General features: G+C 37.7%; 1 non-coding gene across 1 annotated transcript; it reads right to left on the reverse strand.

Annotated features, from left to right (window-relative positions):
• Window positions 1-11,828: 11,828 nt before the first annotated feature.
• Window positions 11,829-11,935, reverse strand: LOC131238415 (small nucleolar RNA R71). Its single transcript, XR_009167825.1, has one exon. It is a non-coding gene; the product is annotated as a small nucleolar RNA R71 (small nucleolar RNA).
• Window positions 11,936-22,410: the final 10,475 nt, after the last annotated feature.

Genomic DNA, 22,410 nt, shown 5'->3' on the forward strand with positions numbered 1-22,410 from the left:
TTTTTTTGAAGAAAATGTATTTTTCTGGGGTTTTTCCTGTGTAGGGCCCGCATCGGCAAAATCCACCCTAGCCATTGGTTTTCACGGCTCGAGACAAACCAAACGAGTCCAATATTGAGTATATTTTTGGCGCATCAAAACAACATGGTGGATTTCAATGGTAGATACACTGTTTGCTATGCTATGGCCCGCCTGAGAGTCAGATTAACCTCATTTTTCGACTCAATGCCTAAAATGGTATGGGGAAAAGGATGGACAACGCGGATTGAATTTTTACATTGAGGTGGGGCCTTCATGGACGACCCTCTCCAAAGATTGAGAATCAAGCTAGTATGTGTGTGTATATATATATATATATTTCCTTTCATGTCCAGCGTCCTATATATATATTTCCTTTCATGTCCAGCGTCCCAGGACGCTGGACGGTTTGAGCATAATACATATAAAAAGGTGGGCCTTGCTTAGGTGGACCACCACATAGCTGGGTGGTGTGGAACAACATATATACAAGTGGGCCCCACCTACAAATCACTTGGATCAAATACATGCTTTATGGTGGGGTCCATTCGGGTGGGCCACATGGACATCATCACATAAAAAGAAAAAGAGAGAGAGAGACGGGACACGTGTGATGGAGGGCTCCGCCACTATGAGCCTTCCCTTGCAAGCAATCATACATCAAGTGGGTCCCATTACTCATGGGCCCATCAAATCGAAGATTAATGGTGGAGATCCTTCTCCACCCAAAATGGATAGTTTAGATGACCTCTTATAATGCAAGGAAAAATAAACATCATGATGGGGTCCATGGAGAATGGCCCCATCATGAAATGATCATGAGAATCAAAGTAGTCCATCGGCCACATCAAGGGTCCAAAGTAAGATCCATACTATCAATCGGTAGGCCTCACTCGGCCCATCATCAAAACAATGAAATCTAGCCTATGGGAGCACTCACTGTTCAATCTTCTCGGTCCGTTGGAACGTCGGTCTCCTTGTGCTTCACTTTGATGGTGGAAGATGAGAGTTGAATGGCTAGGATGATGGATTTGGGATGGGAAGTGGGCCATACACATGTACTTTCTCTCTCTTAGAAAACCATGGACGTTCACTCTTTTACTTGAGATTTTTTGTTGCTTGGAATTTGTGTTGAGAAAGAGAGAGAGAATGGGTGGTTGAAAGAGAAGTGATGGGAGATGGGTGATGGATGTGAGTGATGGGTGAGGTGATGGATTGGTTGACTTTGGGTTTGCTTGACTTGTGGAGAAAGAAAGCATGGGTTGCTTTGTACTTGACATGAGGTGATTGATGGGATTGATTTGACATGTTGTAAAGATTCTCTTGGGATTGTAAACGCGCGGCGTTTCTTTGAAATAAATGTCGGCCCGCATCTTCCTGTCAGGGTATAGGATCGGTGCATAAGACGCGGTGTTGGAACCACGGCGACGGTGCGGTCGCAATGGTACAAGTCTTAAGTCGAGCTGACTCTGATATACGGGACACGACTCAAGATCACGCACAACTACTGTCTATGCATCGCAGGTCGCCGGAATTCGACTGGGAGGACCACGAAAGCCTACGGAACAGTATGGACTAGGATACGGATCTTACAACTATCACCAAAATAGCCACTTAGAAAGCAAGAATCCTCACATAGGTTGGAAGGCTAACGCTTCTTAACCACATTCTATCCGGGATGCCCATCCACATGCTATTTGCCACGGATGTCCCATCTAGTATCTTAAAGGACCTTCAAAGATCCTTTATAGGCTTCCTATGGGGCTGGGAGGGGACCAGAAAAAGATGCCACTAGTGAAGCTGATAAGCAATTGTGCTCCCAAAAGTGGAAGGCAGTCTGGGGATCAAAATCTTCTCAATAGTAATGAAAGCCTTCCAGCTCAAAATGGCATGGACGATCTAGCACCATGGAGAATCCAACTATTGGGCTAAGTTCATTAGAGCCAAATATGAGACAGACGTGCAAAGGCAAGGGCCGGGCCCTACGTCTGTTACTGCATCTCCTCTTTGGAAATGAATTCACAATCTAATCCCGCTACTATCTCCCCACTCTCGATGGTTGGTAGGTAGGGGTGACTGCAGCTTCTGCAGGACCAACTGGTCCAGCCTTGGCCCCTTCCTCGAATGGGCGACCAATTCAATCCCTGCGCCCCTACTGCAGGCCTCAGTTAAGGATCTGTTCGGGCCTGCTGGCTGGGGTAATCTTTTTTTCTTACGCAACTTACTGCCCTAGTTCGTCTTCGACCACATTAGTGACGAAGGGATTTGCACTTCCCTCACGATTAACAAATGTATTTTGATGCCCTCCTCTTCCAGGGAATTCTCTATCAGCCTAACTACCCAGATTCTTCATCTTCAGGCAGAGAAGAAGACTTGGTCGAGATGGGTTTGGCACGCCAAATTGCCTCCCAAGCTCTCCTTGCTGGCCTAGAAACTCATCCACAAGGCCATCCTAGTAGACGACCGAGTCTAGAGTAAGGGTATCTCATTCGCGTCAAAATGTAACTACTGCCCCGCTCCATCGACCCCTCAAACAGAATCCACTGACTACTTATTTTTGCTAAGGACCAAATCCAAGGCATTTTGGATGCACTACATCAAGGCCGTGGGCATGGGCAGTCCCTCCCTTGCATCGACTATTGGTATGGCTTCTCTCTGGTGGACTGCGGCCACCTCCTCCCCTAAAAAATGGCCCATAGTGGGCCTTATTCCAGCCTTCATCTTCTGGGAGCTCCTGAGGGCTAGGAACACGGCTCGTTTTGACGGGTGTGACACTTTTATCACTGTCATTCTGGCCAACATTCAACATTGGATCAACTAACTAGGCTCGCTTCTCCCTGCTCATATCTTCGCCAACCGTAGCCCATCAGCATCCCACCTTGTCTTAGGCATGCCCGTTCCCCCTTGTTAGCCCACCGCTCCTTGCATTATCAAATGGGCCAGGCTGCAGCTGGGCTGGATCAAACTAAATGTTAATGGATCAGCACAGGGTAACCCGGGCTCCTCAGGTGGGGGGGCCTAGCTAGAGATGTTGCCACAATACCCTCTTCACGTTCTCCCATTCCTATGGATTCGAATCCAATAGTTGTGCTGAAATCCGAGTGATCCTGGATGAGCTCAGCCTTTGCGCAAACCATAGCTTCGCGCATGTGGAGGTCGGTACTGATTCTTTATCAGTTATCTCTACCCGCGTCTCAGGTGTTTCCCTATCCTAGTCTATGTGGTATTGGTGTAAAAGGATCGAGGCCCTCTCTCGTTCCTTCAAGGTCCACTTCTCGCACTGCCCTAGAGAAGCTAATTCCCTAGTAGATGAGCTGGCTCATATGAGGAGTGCGGGCAGGGAGAACCACATTTTCTAAGAGGTTATTGCCCTCGCCAAAAAAATTAGTATCCTCACCTTCTTAGATAAAACTGGGTTGGGTAGAATTCGTACTGCCTAACCCGCGTCCACGTCAACTTCTTCTGCCCCTTCTTGTCCTTTTGCTCTTACAATAGGAGGGCCCTCTCAGGGGTCTCTCTCGAATCAAGTTGTATAGTATTTTACGATGATATATGAATGATGTTTGTCTTCAAAAAATTAATTAAAAGAAGATCTTGGAGCCCAATTCCAATATGAACCTCCAGTAATTTGCCTTACACATTTATAATTCAACAAGGAATGAAGAGCTCAATGCCCACGTAACTCTAATTCAACACAACACTACTTTTTAGATCTACACTGCCCATCCTTGTCTGCCATGGACACTTATCATCATTGTTCAATCTAACTCCTCCATTGCCAAAGCCAGTGCTATTTCACAGAACTAATCTGGATTGAGTAGGTTAAAATCAATTAGATTAGGCACCCTATGTCTGCAACCAAGTTGTAAGACCTAAGAAGATCCCTAGGTTTCAAACAGATTGCCAATGGAGTCATCTTGCCATGTGCCTAGTGATTTTGCTTAACCATCTCACCACAAAATTTGAACAAGTTATGAACAGGTTGTCGTTTAATTACGATTTCCTTGCCATAGAGTCAAATTGAATGACGAACAGGTGGTCGTTCCATGGTAGCCTTGCCCACAAAGACAAGATCTAAGCAATGCACAAACAGTCATTTCCTCGACTGTCTCACCACGAAGGACCTGAAGCGATGATTAGGTTATCACCCCACTGACTTTCTTGCCATGAAGTACTGTAGCTAAGTGCTAAACGGTTAATCATCTAAACAATGACTGACTTGCCTACAAAAATTAGACATGCGAAGTAACAAATGGATCATCATTTTCTAACAATTGCCTCACCACGAAACTCCACCACTTGACAAATAGACTATTGAAGATTCACCAACCATCAGTAATCTACCCACAAAGCCTAGTCTTATGTGACAAACAGATAGTTACCATAATAACTATCCAGCCATGAAGTCACCTGAGGGACAGACAAACGTCCACCCTCCTGCAAATTGTGAGTGTCTCAATAATGAAGTATTCCTCATAACGAAGAGATTGTCATACCCAACAACCATCTAACTATGAAGCAAGTTGAGTAGGCGATCCAGCTCTATGATTCAATGACCTTCTTGCCATAAGCAGACAATTGTTCCTAATGATCGTTTCGCTACAAAAAGATTGTCGTATTTTGTCACACCTTAAAAACATAGCTCGAGTCCTTGATTCCTCTTTTGGGATGTGACTGGGAAATTTTGTGTGGATTTTTTTGTACGATTGACAGTTTAATACTCTGAACAAATCTTAGTGTAATACTCTGAACAAATTTTAGAGGTATAAATTATTTTTTTTCAAAAATTGAGATAAAATTTGACCATTGAGTAGATTATAGGACTCTTGACTATAAATATAAGTCAAAATATCCAATGAAACACTAACCCGAATATGGATCAAATGTCCATGGCATATTACATGTAAACCTACCTTTGGATCGCCAGTTCAAATGCTATAAATGGTCTGATCGATGGACGGATGGCTTAAATCTTCCAATTTGATCATCTTAGAAAATGATCCATCCAACGTGTCAATCATCTTGTTAACCATGCTATAACCTTCAGAATGGTACAAATATAATAAACTTTTTCTGGGAAGAAGTCTAGATATGAGGCCAAATGAATGGATGATCACGGTTTATTGAAGATATTGACCAAGCTAGTAATTTGATTTCTATCAAACTGCTTTCATATGATTCATCCTGAGTAAATCTATCATGTTATCTGATTTGGTCACATCACATATGTTAAGATCTTGTTAGATCATGCGCATGTGTATAAGACATCATCATGACCATCCATTATTTCATGTATCATGCATATCTGAAAATTGACACTACTTTTTCCTATACAAGTACATAATGGTATATGATTTTATATGGTTAGAGTGCATTATTTCGTAGCCATTTGTGACATACATTCATGGAATGTACACACACATATGTTCACCCTCATCTTGCATAATTGTGGAGTACCTAACCTAGATACACCCTCAAACCTATAAAGGGCCAAGATTAATTTAATGTAATATTATCTTTCCCTGACTGAAAGATTAATTTTAGGAACAATATAACTAACCTGTAAAGAGAATGGACGAAATGGATTGCATGATCTATGAATGTGAGGCTCATGATGGTGGTGCATGTTCACACCCAAAAAAACAACCTAGTAGAGACATCTTTTCTCTCCTTGTTGTAGCGATGGAAGAAAGATGAAATGCTAGGTGCATTTCAAATATGGAAACCTTTAAAAAGAGATGGGAGTACCTCTCTTAAGCTTGCACTGACTATCTCTTTGCAAATAAAACTAAATTTAGGTGGACCCCACATCCCAACTTCAAATCCAGACCATTCAATCACTCTCTTTCCATCCAGTAGAGCTATGTTCCAAATTCTAAAATTTTTGATCAAGTAGTATAATCTTAATATTAATAAGAATGGTGGAACATACATTGACTATGGCCCAAGCATTCATTTGATCAAGATCAGAGTTGGAATACAAGGTTTATGTAACTGGACCCTACAAATGAATGGGAAAGATCTATTGTACTTCATTTCTAGGGTAGAGATGTAGACGTTCAATGTTTCTAAAATTGCACGTGAAGGACCCACATGCTATGTGCAAAAGCTTGGTGGAGCTAAGGAATGATGGCTATATCTTAGAAGGGGGTCATTAGGACGAATTAAAAATTATGCCTTTTAAAACACAATTACTTAACTTAAACTAATATGTAGATTTAACTGAGAGTCCAATCACATAGAGTATAAAAGATTTGACAATTAAGCAATTAGTCTATAAGCATGATAGTTTACATGTGTGTGTAGGATGTGCTACTTATCAACTCCTAGCATTCATATAATCATGCATACATATAATTAAACATTTATCATAGAAGCATAATTAAATAAGTGCTCAAATGTAATTCCAAACACAAGCGTGTATAGCAGTTCGATTTTTCTACTCCACTCCTAAAGGACACACTCTCTTTTAGAGTGTAATGGTACTCACTATCTTAAAGATTTTAAATTAGGTTTTTCTCTAATATTTACAATCCTACACAAGGACCGACTCTCTCAAAGACTTACATGATTTTCTACAAGCTAACCACAAACCTCGATCCTACCCAAGAACCTTACATGCACATACCCGTGTTAGTGGCCTATATAATGACTTAATTTAGTTCCTGCACATGAACCTAATCAAGTTTGGCAATTAAACTCTTACATTTAATCTTACACAAGGAATAAGTGTATATGTACTATACAAATGACAACCTAACTTATCAGATTGAGCCCCGTTGATGTGTCGACCTTGAGTTGCTTCTTCAAATCTTTTCTGTGCTTGAATCCTCTCCTCAAATGCTCCCCCGATCATGATGTCGATGTATTGCCAATGCTTCAGCTTCAAGATTAAACACATTATATGTGATGCTCCTTTGAGTTGCCTAAGGTGATGGGAGTTGTGTGAATCTCCTACAACTAATGATAGGATTGAGTTCCTAGTAGGGATTCACATAGATGACCATTTTAGAGGTTATTTAGACAAAGAATATATCTATTGGGGTTTAGTTTAACCTCTAGAAAATATGATATGTCAAGTTCTTCCACAAATGGAGCATTTGAATGCTCATAGAGTGATGAACCACTTGGAAGAGGGTATAAATCAATGGGTGAGAACTTAGAAGGATTTGGAAGTATTGGACACTCTAAGGTCTTTTTCTCACTCCAAATCATCATCTCCACAAAGATTTGATTGTAAGATTTACAGGAAAAAGGCTCTAATGGATCTATAACATTTAGTCTTTGGTCGGATCGAATGTAGGTTCGGTCGCACCAACTAATATTTAGTCGCATCTGTTGAGACTCAAATAATGCATAATTTTCCCCATTTATATCTTGGTTTTATGAACATGAATCAACTTAATGTTCTATTTTACTCATATATGTATTGCAAGGTGAATTTAAGAGCTTGGATTGAAAAAGGAAAAGCATGAATTTGATGCTCAAGAATCACCAAGGCAAGGGATGGATCTTAGGAGACCAAGATTGAAGAATTCACATGTCAAAGATCCAAGAAAACCAAGTGAGGAATGAAAAGAATCGAAGATTTGAAGTGAAGAATCCTGAAATCATCCTGAAAAGTGTATTCTGAAGCTCTGAAGTATATTTTGGAAAACTGTGTAGCAGAAAATCTATTTTAAACAAACTGTGCAGTGAGAAGTCTATTTTGAGAAACTTTATAAATTTGAGGCGGTTTCTAGAGTTTTCTTACTCTGTATGATAATTGGAGTTCCCCACTTATAAATAGGGCTTCCTAGGGCATTCCTATAGATCATTCAAGGCATCCCAAAGTAAAATTTAGAATTTTTTTAAGAGTTTTAAGTTTTATTAAAGCTTTATAAGTTGTTTTAAAAAAAATTTAGATATTTTCTATTTGCATTTTTTTCTTTCTTGTTGCTTTTTATTTCTGTAATTTAATTATGTTTTTCTAAGTTCCTTTTAGCCCAAGCTAGAAAGGAAGCACATGGGTTTAATAATTCTTTAAGTTATGATGATTGATTGTTTTAATAATGAGAAGAATGGTGTATGTATGTTATCTATTGTTTAAGTTTTATTTTTTTATCCTCTTGTGAGATCCATATGTTTCCATCATATGAGATCCACATTGATAGATAGGCTTACCCTTGATCAATCAGATTTCCTAGATAGGAGAGGTTCTCAACCTGTTATATTTCTTTGATTTTCATTATCTCATTGATATTGAATTCTTAAAATCACTGACGCTTGAGAATATATATCAATGGTGCAAATCCATGATTTTTTAATATTTTATATCACTCATTAAAATATTTAAACTGTTTTATTTTCCGATTAGGCTGACCATAGTGCTCAGATCCTAGTTGTGCTATCCAAGTCATCATGATTTTAGAACATTAACCTATAAGTAGAACTTTGAAGCTTGGGTATTATTTTAATTTAGTTGAATTACATCCATTCAAAAATTCCGAAATCAAATCATCAGTTTAGTTTTTATTACTTAGTTTGTTTTGCATTTGATTTTTCCTTCTTGCATTTCATCTCCCTGTGGGATCGACCCTATATTCATGGGATACTACTTACGAACCTCTGCACTTTGAGGCAAGCAATCAAGTTTTTGGAGCCGTTGCCGGGGAGAGACTGAGATAGATTAGATCTATGCAAGATAGCTAAGGTAAGTTCTTTTCTAAGGTAAGTTCTCTTTTAAACCCTCCAAATTTTCTGTAGATTTTTTTTCTTTGAAAGTTAATTCAGTTGGGTCTTTCAAGCACTAACTATGACATAAGGTTGCCCTGCTTGGGATTTTATCACCCAAGTGCTATGGTTGTCCTACAGTTCCTGTTTAATCACAAAGATCATCCGCTAAATCTATTTTCTAGATTTGCATAGTTTAATTTCTGCATTAGTTTTACTTTTATTGATTTATTTATTTTTATTATTATTATTTTTGTGGATTGAACCTTCTGAAAAGGCCAAGCTAGAGTCCTCGAGAGAGGGGGGGTGAATAGGACTATGCCAAATTAAAAATGATAACAGCGGAATTTAAACAATTAAAGGAAAGATAGCACTATAAACAATCCATAATATGGAAATGTAAAGCAACCTCAAAATTCTAGTATTGAGAGGTTGATACAAATGTTGTTTTAAGGACAACCTTATACCATAAAAACCAAGGGTTTATGGCAGGACAACCTTACTAGAATAGTTTGTGTATCAAAAACTCAAACTAAAGAGGAATAAAAAGGAAATAGCTAGAAAGAAAATATAAGCTATTACAACATTCCCAACAATGCTTAAAATGTAAAAGATTACAACATTCACATCCACAAATACATCCCACAAACTTGAATGATAAAAGATATAGAAAATAAACCACACATCCACAAAGCACAAAGAATTATAATGGTTCGCCTATGTGTACACCAACTGTTAAACAATAGCCACACAGCTACTCCACTCCTAATATCCTCACAGAGTGGATATTAGCATTTACTACGAAAATAGGTTTTTCTAGGTTCACCTAAAACCCTCACAATTGTGTCTTTCAAGTGGGCTTAAACAATTCAAAAAACCCCACACTCTGAGTTTTCTGGATCTCCTCAAATAACCAAAAGAATGAGATTTTTCTGGCTCAATCTCAAAAGAAACCAATACAAAGGAAATTACAATAATGTAAAATACCTGGATATTCTTCTTTTGTTGCAGTCCAGAAGAACCAAATCAGACTAGAAGTTCGAATATAGAAGTTCAATGTCAACACTCACTATGAAAAGGTTTTAGGTTCTAAATTGATTTTAAATTAAATCAAGTTGGGCTAGCTCTATTTGATTTTGATTCCAAGAAGTGGGAATACTTCAATCCCTCTTTCAAATCAGATTGGAATGCAGAATACAAAATCAAATATAAAAAGTTAATAAAAGAGAATATTAAATATGCACAATATAGCTTAAGAAGTTTACAAACTTATCACTCAGAGTGATGTCTTGATTATACTTGAATTGAATATCAAACTCTGAAAATCGTGCTCTATTTATAGGTGAAGAAATCATGTTCACGACTGGTCTTATGGACACTATGACTGGTCGTAGGACTAATGAAATTTTGAAATTTAGAGTGCGATAAGATAAAGCCGTTCCACAACTAGTCGTAGGCCCTACACGACTGGTCGTGAGACCTCCACAACTGGTCGTGACTTGTTCACGACTAGTCGTGTGGAACCAAAAACAGTTGTTGGAGTTTGAGTCGTGGTTACAGGACTAATCATGAACGAGTCGTGCACTGTTCACATGACCGATCAAGTAGTCTCTAGGACTGGTCGTGGCTTAACAAAAAATTCTGAAAATTTGCAACAAACTTAGGACTGGTCAAGGCAGTACTAGGACTAGTCAAACAGAGTCTGGGACTAGTCGAAGAATAGTCCAAACACTTATAAAATGATTCAATTTGAATTATGTATAGAAAATGACCTACCCTAAGGTCAATCTAAGGTCTTTCATACCTTGGACATGATGTATGAACATTGAACCTTCTTTTCTTCAAATGATAAATGATCTTTGAAGTTCATGAAGCTTAAGATCTCGACACATAATGGAGCAGCTGCTTGAGATCTTTTGAAGCTTGAATTTGTAGTACTTGAGTTGTACTTCACTTTGAGTCTTGAGTATGAACAGTTGACTTGTCTTTTGATGTCGCTTTAAAACATTGAACTTTGAAGCTTAAAGGAGTGAACAATGTACTTGATCTTTGAATTTCTTGAAGTAGATCTTTGTTCTTAACTTGAAGCATTGTCCTTATATATGTAATACATTACCTTGAACAGATATATCAATGTGCTACACAAGACACAGATTGTGGTTTTGGCACTACAAAATTTGACAATCAAAGAAGCAAGAAACCATAACACTTACACCCTCATGGTCAGCCCTGCCGCCTGGGTTGTTGATTTATTTTTGTTTTATAGACTAAACCCTCATGGTCGGCCCTGCCGCCTGGGTTGTTGATTTATTTTTGCTTTGTGGACTGAACCCTCATGGTCAGCCTTACCGCCTGGATTATTGATTTATTTTGCTTTGTGGACTGAACCCTCATGGTCGGCCCTATCGCCCGGTTTGTTGGTTAAGTTTTTATTTTTATTTTAAATATCATACTTACTATTTGAATTATTGATATTTGTTATGTGGTGTGGATTGTTTATGTCCCGTTGGAGTAAAGATCAAAACAATCGACTCTCCCCCTAAGGTGGACTAGTTCTAGGCCTTAATTATTCACTTAGAAGAGGCACTCAACATCATTTGGATTTCATGGCAGACCTAATTGATAATCCAAATCCAAATCTACCAGATCCAACTATAAATCAAAACAGAGAAAATCAACCTAGTCCTCCTCTTGAGGATGAAAATGAAGTTCATAGGAATGTGTTAAACCAACCATATACTTTACGTGAACATTTACACCCTGAGAGATCAACTTTATCATCTTGCATAGTGTTCCCTGCTCACACATGGAACATTGATTTTAAACCAAGTGTGATTCAATTGATTTTTAAATTTCATGGCTTGGATTCTGAAAGCCCCTACTTACACCCCAAGGACTTTGAGGAAGTAATTGCAACATTACAAGTAAATAATGACACTAGGGATGAACTTAAACTTAGGTTATCCTCATTTTCTTAAGAGAGGATAAAGGATCGGGCCAAAGCATAGCTCAACTCTCTAAGACCTAATACCATCACTTCATGGCAAGCCTTAAGTAGAGAGTTTTTGAAAAAATTCTTTCCCAAGTACAAAACAAATGCACTAAAATAAGAAATCATGTCATTCTCCCAAAAGGGGAATTAACTATTTTTTCAAGCTTGGGAGCGCTTCAAAGGCCTTCTAATTACTTGTCCACATCATGGTTATGAACCATGGCACGTGATTGATGCGTTCCGAAAGAGGCTCACCATAGATACCCGTCAGTTCATATAGATGATGTATGGTGGAACCTTTCTTAACAAGGATCATAATGAGGCTTGGGATTTTCTAGATATGTTAGCAGAGAATGCGCAGACATGGGATATCTCTGCTAAACCAAACCAAACTAGACCCATTCCTAGAGAGAAAGCGAGAATGTATGTCTTAAGAGAGGAAGACGACCTTAATGCAAAATTTATTGCATTGGCTAGAAAGGTTGAAGCCTTGGAAATTAAGAAAGTTGATATGGTTAAAGCAAACACTTCCTTAGGTAATTTTTATAGCATTTATGGTGGTACAGACCATGACACAAAGGATTGTCAAATAATCTCAGTTGTACAAAATATCACACATGAGCATGACCAAGCAAATACTATAAATAATTACCAAAGGTCAGTTATGCAACCAATGGAAAACACGTATTATCCAAATTGGCGTAACCATCCTAATCTTAGTTGGAGGAATGGACCATAAATTAATGCACCTAATGCACCTCAAATACCTCCTCAAAATAACTTTTTTAGGGCACCTAACAATGCATCATATGTGCCTCCACTAAAGCGATCATCTGTAGAGGATGCATTGACCACATTCATAAACTCTTAAGCTCAAATGAATCAGTCTCTAATCCAATAAAATCATGAATTAAAGACGGTCGTGGCTAGGATTGAGACTTAATTAAATGCTAGGGAAAAAGGCACCCTTCCTTCTTAACCTGTGCCAAACCCTAGAAACACACATTTCATTGGAGACTCAAATCCAAGTGAGCTACATCATGAACAAGCTAAGGCCATCATTATCTTGAGAAGTGGAAAAGAGGTTAATACCAAAATAATGCAATCGGTAGAAATACCGGAGAATGAGCCACCGTCTCAAGAGAAAGATGAACCGGCTATGGTTCAAGAGCCACAACAACAAAAGGATAAAGAGACTAAGTCATATGAGCCTCCAGTTCTGTTCCCATCTAGACTTTGGAATCCAACTGTCCCTATGAAATATCAAGAGGTGTTGGATGTGCTCCAAAAGGTTACTGTCAATATTCCTCTGCTTGATGCCATTAGACAAATTTCATCATATGTTAAATATCTCAAGGAGTTGTGCATTATAAAGAGGAAATTAAATGTGCACAAAAGGCCTTCCTTACTGAGAAAGTGAGCGCTATTATTCAACAAAGGGCTATACCCAAATACAAAGAGTCGGGAAGTTCCACTATTCCTTGTATTATTGAAAATTTTCAAATTAAGCATGCTTTGCTAGATTTGGGTGCACGTGTCAACTTAGTACCTTATTCGGTTTACAAATAAATGGGGTTAGGCGAGCTTAAACCAACCACAATTACACTCCAACTTGCTGACCGCTCCATTAAGGTACCAAGGGAAATTTTAGAGGATGTGCTAGTCTAAGATAAGAAATTCTACTTCCCCGTGTATTTTATTGTACTAGACACTGAACTATATGTAAATTCTAGTGCTCAAGTTTCCATCATTTTAGGCTGCCCATTCTTAGCAACTTCAAATGCAATCATAAATTACAGGAATGGAATGATGAACTTGTCTTTTGGTAACATGACTCTAGAGCTAAATATTTTTAATTTATGTAAGCAGCCCATTGATAATAATGAGATCTATGAGTTGAATTTCATAGACTACTTGATAGAAGAAGAGGAATTAGAACCTAGTCTGACTGAGGAATTGATTCAAGTCATTGGGGACTTGAAAAATTCTGATTTAGAAAAAGTACTTGTTGAAATTTGTGATGATAATGAGAGCACTACCACCCAGGACATTGGTATGTACCAATGTAGACTGCGCACTCAAATCCTATCTATCGAGGACTCATGACCTCTGTCATCACCAACCAATGTTCTAAGGTTTGATTTAAAACCACTACCAAATGAGCTTAAGTATGTATACGTAAGTGAAAATAAAACGTATCTTGTGGTGATCTCTTCATTTTTAGACAAGGATCAAGAGATTAAATTGTTGAATGTTCTAAGGGACCACAAAGGAGCCTTGGGCTGGATGATTTCTGGCATCAAGGGTATAAGCCCTTTCATATGCACCCATCGGATTCACCTCGATGAGGACGACAAACCAATTAGATAACCTCAAAGGTGTCTCAATCCAAACATGATGAAAGTTGTAAAAAATGAGGTGATCAAATTATTGAATGTGGAAATCATCTACCCAATATCCGATAGTATTTGAGTGAGTCCAACTCAAGTAATTCCAAAGAAATCTAGAATAACTATTGTGAAAAATTTTAATAATGAACTCATACCAATACGTGTCACCACAGGTTGGCATGTTTGCATTGACTATAGAAAATTAAATTAGGTCACAAAGAAGGACCATTTTCCTCTACCATTCATTGATCAAGTTTTAGAGAGGGTAGCAGGTCACTCCTTCTATAGTTTTCTTGATGGATATTCCGGATATAACCAAGTAGATATGGCCCTGGAAGACCAAGAGAAAATCACGTTCACTTGTCCATTTGGCATGGTTGCTTTCAAACGGATGCCATTTGGATTGTGTAACGCCCCAGCAACTTTTCAATGGTGTATGTTAAGTATTTTTTCAAATATGGTTGGAAAGTTTCTTGAGGTTTTCATAGATGACTTCTCTGTATTTGGGAGTAGTTTTGAGGAATGCTTCAACAATTTATCTCTTGTCTTATCTAGGTGTGAAGAGAAGCACCTTGTCTTAAATTAGGAGAAATATTATTTCATGGTTTAAAAAGAAATTGTTTTGGGCCATGTTATCTCCAAAAATGGAATCGAGGTAGATCGCTCAATACTCGACATTATAGCTAATCTACTTATCCCCCGAACTGTTAGAGATATTAGATCACTTATAGGGCATGCTAGTTTTTATAGAAGATTCATCAAGGACTTTAGTACCATTATTAGACCTTTGACTAATGTTCTTCAAAAGGATGTTCCATTCAAAAGGATGTTCCATTTAAGTGGACAAATGAGTGTGCAAGTACCTTTAATAAAATTAAATCATCCCTTACCATTACACCTATCATGCATCCACTGGATTGGACTCTTCCTTTTGAACTAATGTGTAATGCAAGTGATTATACCATGGGGGCTATTTTGGGTCAAAGAAAAGATAAACGGCCCTATGTTATTCACTATGCAAGTAAAACTCTAAACTCGGCCCAAGTGAACTACTTAATAACTGAAAAAGAGTTACTTGTAGTAGTTTTTACTTTGGATAAGTTTAGATCCTACCTGCTGGGATCCAAAGTGGTCATTTTCATGGACCAATCAGCTTTTAAATATTTACTATCTAAGAAGGATGCAAAGCCAAGACTTTTAAGATGGATCATCCTACTCCAAGAATTTAACTTAGATATAAAAGATAAGAAAGGAGTAGAAAACGTAGTGGCTAATCACCTTTCCAGATTAATGTTAGATGATTCCACTGAGGAGATGCATATCTAGGAAACTTTTCCTGATGAACAATTATTTACGGTCTCCAAATTGCTTTGGTATACGGATATAGTGAACTATCTTGTAAAGGAAAAAATGCTCTATCATTAAAAGTCATAAGATAGGAAGCGTTTTGAAACCAAGGTTAGGAACTTCTTCTGGGATGACCCGTATTTATATAAATCTAGGATTGATCAGATTTTTAGACATTGTGTCCCAGAGGATGAAGTTCAGAGTTTTATTTCCTTTTGTCACATGGAAGTATGTGGTGGTCATTTTTCTGCTAAGAAAGCCACTGCAAAAATCCTACAGTGTGGTTTTTACTAGCTCACCATGTTTAAAGACATCCATGCTTTCTGTGTTGCTTGTGATAGATGTCAAAGGTTGGGAAGAGTGTCTCGGCGTAACATATGCCTTTATCCTTAATTTTACCATTGGAGATATTTGATTGTTGGGGTATTGATTTTATGAGCCCATTTTCATCTTCTTTTAGATTTATTTATATATTGGTTGGTGTGGACTATGTTTCAAAGTGGATTGAGGCAGTTCGAAGTAGGACCAATGACAATAAAGTGGTCATACGATTCCTAAAGGAAAATATTTTTTCTAGATTTGAAACTCCAAAGGCCATCATTAATGATGGCGGGTCTCACTTTTGTAATAAGACGTTTGAGGCTTTGATGAAGAAATATGGCATCAAGCATAAAGTGAGTACCCCATATCACCCACAAACGAGTGGGCAAGCTGAGATTTCTAATCAGGAAATCAAACACATTTTATAGAAAACTATAAGGACAAATAGGAAGGATTGGTCCCTTAGACTATCCGACACTTTATGGGCTTATAGGACTACTTATAAGACCTCGATTGGAATGTCTCTATACAGATTGGTGTATGAGAAGCTTGTCACTTGCCTGTAGAATTGGAACATAGAGCCTACTGGGCAATAAAGAAATTAAACTTTGATATGGACCAAGCGAGTGGACAAAGGAAATTAAAGTTGAATGAATTAGAGGAGCTGAGGAGAGACTCCTATGAAAATTCTAAAATCTACAAAGAGAAGACCAAAGCTTTTCATGACAAAAACATCCTAAGGAAGAATTTTGATCCTCAGTAAAAGGTCCTATTGTACAATTCCCGTCTCCATTTCTTTCCGGAAAAGTTAAGATGAAGATAGACAGACCCTTTTATTGTGAAGAATGTTTATACTCATGAGGTTGTTGAAATTGAGAATCCATGTAATGGCAATGTGTACAAGATTAATGGTCAGAGATTAAAGCCTTATATGGAAAACTTTCATTTGGGAGAGGAGTTCGTCCCTCTTCATGAGCTAGAATATTTAAATAGATACTCCTAGTCTGATGGAGCATGTATGTAGGATTTGTATCATATTCAATTTTTTTAGTGTCACCTAGCAGGTGAGTTCTTCATGGTAGGTACTATTCACCCTTTCTTTTATTTTTATTGTTCTCTGCATTATATTATCATTACATTGGGGACGATGTAGATTTTAGGTTGGGGGTGTGGATAGTCATCCATGTGAGGTTTTTTTTTTAAAGGTTTCAGTTTATTTTATTATTATTATTATTATTATTTTAGGTTTCAGTTAGGTTCAAGTTCATATTTTTTAGGTTTATGGGGATTTTTTTTCAACATTTTCAAAATAATATATTTATATACAAGAATGTGAATATGATATTATGCGAATTTCAAAGGCAAAGTTGATAGTAGTCAAATTTATGATAACTGAAAATTATAAAATTGAGTTCAATTATCTAATCACTAATTTAAAGCGAGTTGTAATTTAATGTACTGAATTCACAATACACCCTAGCTAACTAAGTGAGGAATATGATATGAGAACTAGAATAATAACTTTTGATTCAAATAAGGTTGAATAAACTAGTACCATTGATATATGTTTAAAAGAGAGAATATTGAAGAAAAAAAAGTGATGGAAAAAGAAAATTTATTATAAAGCATGAATGCAATGACCATAACAATCGTGTTAGTAATCCGGAGTAAGGATACCTAAGTATCCATTACTGTTACCATTACAAGTACAATATCTTAGGTTATGAAGCAAACCCAATGGGAATCTTCATCTAAGGGTGGTCTATAATAATGAGGATATGATGATAAAAGAAGAAACGTCATGAAGAAAATGAGATAACTAGAGATTTCATATTCTTGGAATGATTGAAAGGAGTTAGAATAGAGAACATGCATATTTCTCAAAGTTAGACTAGTGTCAAGGAGCACCTAAGTATATTGGATCATAACTATTCTAAATTTTGATTAAGTCTCTGAACTTAAGGATGTAATGGATTAGGAAATTGAGATTCTAACTAACTTCAGACTTAGGGTAAGTTGTTTTGGAATTCATATGATGAATGGAGGCATAATTGTATAAATTTCTAAGTGTTGAACTATTTTTCATATTTTCAATGTTTATGGGTAACATTTCTGGAAACCCTCAGGAGACTATAACTCATCCATTAGGGGTAACTTAGGGGTTTAAAGGCTTTTTGCATATGCTAAATGCAATCGAGATTACCTGCGAAAGTGATGTAAGTAGATTTTTTTTTTCATTTTAATTTTGTTTCTAAAATTAATTTTATTCTTTTTTTTTTGCTTATTTTGCTCAGGACTAGCTAAATGCTAGTTGGGGAGTGTGTTGAGACTCAAATAATGCATAATTTGCCCCATTTATATCTTGGTTTTATGAATATGAATCAGCTTAATGTTTTATTTTACTCATGTATGTATTGCAATGTGAATTTAAGAACTTAGATTAAAAAAGGATGCTAAAAAGTATGACTTTGATGCTCAAGAATCACCAAGGTAAGGGATGGATCTTAGGAGACCAAGATTGAAGAATTCACATGTCAAAGATCTAAGAAAACAAGTGAGGAATGAAAATAATCGAAGATTTGAAGTAAAGAATCCTGAAATCGTCCTGAAAAGTGTATTCTGAAGCTTTGAAGTATATTTTGGAAAACTGTGCAGCGGAAAATCTATTTTAAACAAACTGTGCAGTGAGAAGTCTATTTTGGGAAACTGCGTAAATTTAAGGCGGTTTCTAGAGTTCTCCAACTCTGTATGAAAATTGGAGTTGCCCACTTATAAATAGGGCTTCCTAGGGTATTCCTAAGGATCATTTAAGGCATCCCAAAGCAAAATTTAGGATTTTTAAAGAGTTTTTAGTTTTATTAAACCTTTATAAGTTGTTTTTTTTTAAAAAAAAAAAATTTAGATCTTTTCTATTTACATTTTTTTCTTTCTTGTTGCTTTTTATTTCTGCAATTTAATTATGTTTTTCTAAGTTCCTTCTAGCTCAAGCTAGAAGGGAAGCACATGGGTTTAATAATTCTTTTAAGTTATGATGATTGATTATTTTAATGATGAGAAGAATGGTGTATGTATGTTATCTATTATTTAGGTTTTATTTTTTTATCCTCTTATGAGATCCATATGTTTCCATCATATGAGATCCACATTGATGGATAGGTTTACCCTAGATCAATCAGATTTCCTAGATAGTAAAGGTTCTCAACCTGTTATATTTCTTTGATTTTCATTATTTCATTGATATTGAATTCTTAAAATCACTGACGCTTGAGAATATATATCAATGGTGCAAATCCATGATTTTTTAATATTTTATATCACTTATTAAAATATTTAAACTGTTTTATTTTCTGATTAGGCTGACCATAGTGCTCAGATCCTAGTTGTGTTATCCAAGTTATCATGATTTGGGAACATTAACCTATGTGTGGAACGTTGAAGCTTAGGTGTTATTTTAATTAAGTTGAATTACATCCATTCAAAAATCCCAAAATCAAATCATCAGTTTAGTTTTTATTACTTAGTTTTTTTTGTATTCACAATTCATCTCCCTGTGGGATCGACCCTGTATTCACGGGATACTACTTACGAACCTTTGCACTTGGAGGTAAGCAATCAGCATTGAATTTATGTTTGGTTGCACCAAATTTAGACATGAAAGCCCTTAGACAAATTGTCAGCACTTTCGGTCGCACTGAAAGTGGTATTTCGTGAGACCAAATGTAGCACTCAGTTGCACCCGAATTACTCATAATTCTGCCCCAGCACACTATCCTATTTTAATAATTTTCAATCAAATTGAAGATGGGTTTGATGAGACCAAAGGTTGCTAAAATTGTGCAGTTTTCTCAGTAACACGGGACTTCTAAATCCAATATAAGGATGGTTAATTTAGGCTCATATAGTTTAAGGGATGATCTATAAAAGGTTTATTTGTTAGGTTTAACATCATCTAGAGGTTTAGGTTCTTTTGGGTCAAGGGTTAGGGTCACCAAGGCATCGCGTTTACCTATTCTTCACTCCATGATGCTTCATCTTCACTTGTATCTTCGATCTTCAGCTTCCAAAATCTCAATCGAGTACATGACATATATATGGGCTCACGTGATTGACAAATGGGGTGCATAAATTAGTGCACGAACCATCTTTCCCTTTGTTAATTATGTGATAAAAACCTAACCTAGACAATGTCATGGTCCATACCAATGACATACCAAAACAAGTCAAAATATTACATGCCTAATATTACAATAATTTACAAATTTAAATACAGGGCTCGAGACATGTAACATTTGTAATGCTCCCCCATACGTGATCCCCCTATATCATCAACCCATGCAATAATAAACAAACAAATCCTATAAAACAGAATTCATTAGTTTTGTGGGACTTGATTTTTCTCCCACTTTTTATCAGTATTTAACAAAGAGTTAGTTCTAATAAATATACAAATAAAAACATAACATGAAAGTACTCAATAAGTCATAGATTTACCAATTATAAGGCACATGCTAATAGGGGTTTAAAGGGTGCATATAATCATTAAAAACATTAAGCATGCTTATGGTCATTCATGTGATGAATCAATTAAAATTTGGAATGACCAATGATAATCTAAGTTAAAAACATGTGATATCAAAATTCACCAACTTTAAAGCTTAAACTATCAAAACGAATGTGGCTTAGTCCTTAAATTTACCAATAAGCACAAGATGAGGTTATTCTCAGATTTTCCTATTTGCTTAAAATGATGCTAAAATCCTCAAAATTTCAAATTAGGCTCATAAATTAGGCTAAAATCCTCATATTTATCAATTGAGCCCAAAGGGACCTTCTAAGGTCACCTTCTTGAGGTGTTATAGTCTCACAAATCTCTAGGGAGGAATATCATGGTATAGGCCATTAAGACACACAAATGACTAAGGTCTTCAACAGTAGAGCTAGGGGTTTATTGGTGTGTACCTTTCACTGTAGATTGGTCCTCTATTTATAAGCCAAGAGTCAATTACGTGGGGAGAAATGCTTCTTAAATTATTGGCATGCATTTAGCAATCGTTTCTTGACTGTTTCCCGAGATCCTCGATGGTGATAAGATTGAACGGCCGGGATCTGAAGACACGTGGTCGGTGGTCGAGGTCGACCATCTGAGCCAAGCTCATGATTTAAAGTTTATGGACATCCCAAGGAAGACCATCCTAAGCAGAGTTCTTTGGTAGGATGTGGTTGGGCTTCCCTCTAACGCTACAGTTCATGTCATGAAAACAGGTCTTTGGTATTGAATTCTTAGGGTTTGACCAGATTGTCGATCTGCTCACGAAGGTTGTGTCATAACACTGGGACTGAACTCTCTTTGGGACCTTGATGGCATCTTGGAGGCACTAGGGATGACCATCCTCTTGATCTTATCGTACGGTGTGAGGGCTCCCTTACAGGTCTCGAGCAACGCGAGTGTAGCAGCTCCACATTTGGTCCTGTGTGAGACCGTGCCTCGGATGCTTCTCTAGGGGATCTGAGTGAGAGGTTGGAAATGGATGGGACCGTGGGAGAAATCGGTGTTCGTCCTCTTTTGAAGGAAGTGGAGGTACTTCATCTCCTAGCGAACGAGGCCATCGAGCAGGCAGATCTCCTAGCGGTGGATCATTGCTACTATCTGGCCGTTGAAGAACTCCTTGATTAGGATTCACGCCAGCTGACCATGTAACAAGTACATATATCCGAGTCGACTTCATCTCTCTGACTAGTTCACATAATAGCCCCCAACTTCCGAGATGGCTGCGTAATATCAGGAAGTAAGTCGGCGTAATGAGGTGGATTTATAATATTTTTCACGTGGGAAGCCGAGCCAACTCCCCATTATTACGGAGAAGGGTGGTAGGCACAGAGATCGAGGAGGATCTTCAATGATAGTACGATGCGCTCAAGGCAGTGTGCACTGGCAAGGCGGCTTTTTGGTTTCTGACTAATGGGGCACGGACGGGTGGCGCTACCTGGGAAGTTGGGTCATTTATCGAGTGGGAGGCCTCCAGTGGCAGTGCGCATGCATCGAGGTGCCTATTCAGCTATTGCATTTAATGCAAGTAATTAATGCATGCGGCCGAGGTCCCTATGAAAAAGAGGGGAGCCCTAGCAGCCTCATTCATTTACCTCTGTCGCCTCTCCCAGACTTCCCGGACTTGACGATTTCCTGTAAGTCAAAATTCTCTTCTCTGGCAAGCTTTGTTTCTTCGAATCCTCTTCATTTTTCCTTCTCTTTTTCATTTTTTCTTTTCTACTTCTACTTCCTGACTACTTTCCGATCAGAAATGTCGGATATGTCAGATGAATGGGATGAACCTATGGCTTTTTAGGGTGACTTAGGGCTGAAGAGTTGGGGTTCATCGTTGGGCCACCCCCTATGATCCACCATCTCTGATTCCACTGTTGAGTGATAGGGAGACTGCGTCTACCTCAATAAAGAGGACGATGACCTAGTCCTCTGCTGAGCGGCCTATAGATGCTAAAGAGGGGTCTACTTTAGCGAAGAGAGGGATGGCTTGATCCCCTATGGAGGGACCCGAAGAAATTGGCCTATTCGAGTTGAGACTTAAGGAATCTAACCTAGTTCAGATCAGGTCAGAGTATCACAGTCCTGAC

This window comes from Magnolia sinica, chromosome 2 (assembly GCF_029962835.1).
Source record: "Magnolia sinica isolate HGM2019 chromosome 2, MsV1, whole genome shotgun sequence".
Classification (NCBI taxonomy): domain Eukaryota; kingdom Viridiplantae; phylum Streptophyta; class Magnoliopsida; order Magnoliales; family Magnoliaceae; genus Magnolia; species Magnolia sinica.